Here is a 3,842-nt window from a genome sequence, read left to right as displayed (position 1 = left end):
ACACAATGTTATATGTCAATTATATCTCAATAAAGCTGAAATAAATAAATAAATAAAAGCTTTTTAAAGTGGATCAAGAGCTTTGGCAGAAAATAAAAATAATTTTGAAATTACACTCTCCATAGAAATTTGGTAAGAAATGTTGCTCACTATAAAAAATGTTAGTAAAAGCTTACAAAGAAATCAAATAGATATCAATTTTGGCTATTTTACTTTTTCTTTCATTTTCAACCTACCTATGCCATTGAATTTGAAGTTTCTTGTAAGCAGCTATCATTGGGTCAAATATTTTTTAATCAACACTGCCAATCTCCATCTTTTAATGATGTATTTAGACCACTTACATTTAAAGTAAGTATTGATAAGTTAGGGCTTAAGTAAGTCATTTTGTTATTTGTTTCCTCTGTTTGTTTCCTCTGTTTATCATTCCTATGCTTCTCTTTTCTTACCTTCCTTGGATTTTTGGACACTTAGGATTCCATTTTTATTTATTTGAAGTGTTTTTTAGTACATTGCATTGTATAGTTTTCCTAGTATTTGCTCTACTTATTAGAATACACATATGTAATTTACCATAGCCTACTGGTATGAATGTTTTACCACTTCAAGGGAAATGTAGAAGCCTAACTTTACTTAGGTCCCTTTACCCCCTCCACTTTTTAAGCACAATAATCTCATGCATTTCCTCTATATACAATGAGCACATTATATAATGTTATAATTTTTGCTTCAACAATCAAATATGATTTAAGAAACTCATATTGGGCTTCCCTGGTGGCGCAGTGGTTGAGAGTCTGCCTGCCGATGCAAGGGACACGGGTTCGTGCCCCGGTCCAGGAAGATCCCACATGCCGCGGAGCGGCTGGGCCCGTGAGCCATGGCCGCTGAGCCTGTGCGTCCGGAGCCTGTGCTCCACAACGGGGAGAGGCCACAACAGTGAGAGGCCCGCGTACAGCAAAAAAAAAAAAAAAAAAGAAACTCATATTTAAGAAACCAGGGAAGGAGGGCTTCCCTGGTGGCGCAGTGGTTGGGAATCCACCTGCCAATGCAGGGGACACGGGTTCAAGCCCTGGTCTGGGAGGATCCCATATGCCGTGCAGCAACTAAGCCCGTGTGCCACAACTACTGAAGCCTGCGTGCCTAGAGCCCATGCTCTGCAACAAGGGAAGCCACCGCAATGAGAGACCCGCGCACCGCAACGAAGAGTAGCCCCCGCTGGCCGCAACTAGAGAAAACCCGTGTGCAGCAACGAAGAACCAATGAAGCCAAAAATAAATAAAATAAATAAATTTATATTAAAAAAAACTCAGGAAAAGGCTAAAACATACACACAAAGCTTGTGCATATGTGACTTCATATTTGCGCTGGTGTATTTTAAGCATAAATTTCTAGAAGTGGGATTTATCAATTGAATGGTAAATTTACCTGTAATTTTGCTAATATTGTCAAAATCTTCCTCAGAGGTTATACCATTTTGCATTCATGAAATCGCTGGTTTCCCTGCAACTTCTCCAAGAGTTTGTTGCCAAATTTTGGGATTTATGCCAATCAGATAGTTAGAAATGATAGCTCAGGGCTGCGTGGTGTGTGGAAGCTTAGTTCCCTGATCAAGGATTGAACATGCACCCCTTGCAGTGGAAGCATGGAGTCTTAACCACTGGAGCGCCAGGGAAGTCCCAGGGTAGTTTTAATTTGTATTTATATTAATAAGAATTAATTTGAGTATTTTTTTCATATGTTTAAGGGCCACTTCTATTTCTTTCTCTGTGAAATGTTTTGTCTCCATTTTTAAAAAGAAGCTTTCCTCATATTCCCTCACAACTACCTCTGCCTACATCTCATTGGCTAGACCTGTGTCTTAATACCACCTCTATCTTCAAGGGAGGCTGGAAAACACAGTTTTTAAGTTGGACATTTCAGTCTCAAGTAAGGATTTTGTTCATAAGGAAGAATGTAAGATATATAGAGATAGAGAAATGGAAGTCTCAGTCTCAATGATTTTGATTTTAACCTTTAATTTTCAGAGGTCCTTACAGAAATAAAAATGAAACAGCCAAAGAAGCAAGAAGTGTTATAAGCTTGGAAAATGTGAATGAATTATTTAGTTGTACTCAATAATGTTTTGTTTCTCCTCAGAAAATGAGACCTCTGAATCTGTTTAATATTAACAGAGCCAAATAAATTATCAAAAACAGAGTAATTTCTCTCCCCCACCCCAGAAGCCTGGCTATTTTGTTTTGTACTTCTGCCTTCTTTTTGTAAGCTAGCAAAGACTAAGAGAAGCAAAATTCCTTAAAGTGCAAATTTTTAGAGTTCTGTTTGTAATAAAATTTAAAACATTGAAAGTAAAAAAATGTAAATTCATCTTCCACAATCAATGACATGAAAAAAGTGGAAAGGGGGTTTTTCCAGCTTAATTGCAACTAAAGAAATATAACAAGTAGGTTTGACTATAGACCTTGCTTGGATCTTGTTTTTAAACAAACCAACTGAAAAAAGGACATGTGTAAGACAGAGAAATTTGTGTCTTTGATGATATTAAGGAATTAATGTTCTTTTTGTTAGGTGTGAAAATTATGTGTGTTTATGTAAGAAAATATCCATATTTTATACAGAATTGTGTAAGAGTGAAATGACCTGGGGTTTTCTCAAAATGCTTGAAAAAGAGAAAAAAGACGAAAAGGATGGAGGGAGGGAAGGCGGGAGAGCAAAAGGAAAAAAACAAAAGTCAAGTATGGTTTGGTAATTATTGAAAATGGGATGATGGGTATATGAGGGTACATTTATTATTCTCTCTATTCTTATATACATTTGGAAAGTTTATAAAAGTCATGAAAATATCCAAAATGCATGCAGATTAAAAATGAAAACAATAAATATAGTGAGATTATTGTCCAAGTAAACTATCCTTTGAATATGCCGAACCTCATCATTTTTATGAGTAAATCAATGATAAATAATCCATTTAAAAATTCTTAAAGGGATTTTACACCTGTGAAGGGCAATAAAATCATGACCTACATTCTTTTTGATGTTCCTCCTCAAATCTTTTTTCTTTGCTTAATGGCTTCAAAGTACCTGAAAATCTTGTAGCTTTTTAAGGGTAACTAAGCTAAGCTTGTTATTTTGTTGTTTTGTTTTGATATTTATTTATTCATTTATTTGGCTGCATTGGGCCTTCGTTGCAGCATACGGGATCTTCGGTTGAAGCATGCGGGATCTTTTAGTTGCGGCATGTGGGATCTAGTTCCCTAACCACGGATCGAACCCATGCCCCCTGCACTGGGAGCTCAGAGTCTTAACCCACCGGACAACCAGGGAAGTCCCAAGCGAAGCCTGTTCTGATGTTACCCTTCCCCTTAAGACTCCATATCAATTTTCCTATTTCAAAACAGATTTAATATTTCAAAACATATTTGGGGGGAAAACTGAATATGAGAGGAATGCCTACTAAGTAAATATTTGCCATTAAACATACTTTGAACACACAAAACGGACTAAACGTTGTACAAATATTTACACTGTGGTAAGGATTTCATGCGTCCTTTCATTTTGTGCTTCATTCATACAATAAATATTAGGTGGTCACTCTGTCAGCACTGTGCTAGGTAAGCTTTGGGGATTAGCAGTCAGCAAGACAGACTGATTTCTTACCTTCTCAAAGCAGACGGTCTACTTGGGAGACCCCAAGAGTTCCCATCCACTGCCTCCAGGAGGTGGTGTTTCACTGTGATTAGTGATCATCATAAATAATTATGTCTTTCCGGTTTTTGACTGCCAACAGGAAAAGCAATGCTACTCAGTTTAGACTAGTCAAAGTTCAGAACAGGTGAACTCTAGAT

This window comes from Leucopleurus acutus (assembly GCF_964270905.1).
Source record: "Leucopleurus acutus genome assembly, chromosome: 5".
In the NCBI taxonomy this organism is placed as follows: domain Eukaryota; kingdom Metazoa; phylum Chordata; class Mammalia; order Artiodactyla; family Delphinidae; genus Leucopleurus; species Leucopleurus acutus.
The sequence above is the reverse complement of the archived record's forward strand: the minus strand, read 5'-3'. Positions refer to the sequence as shown.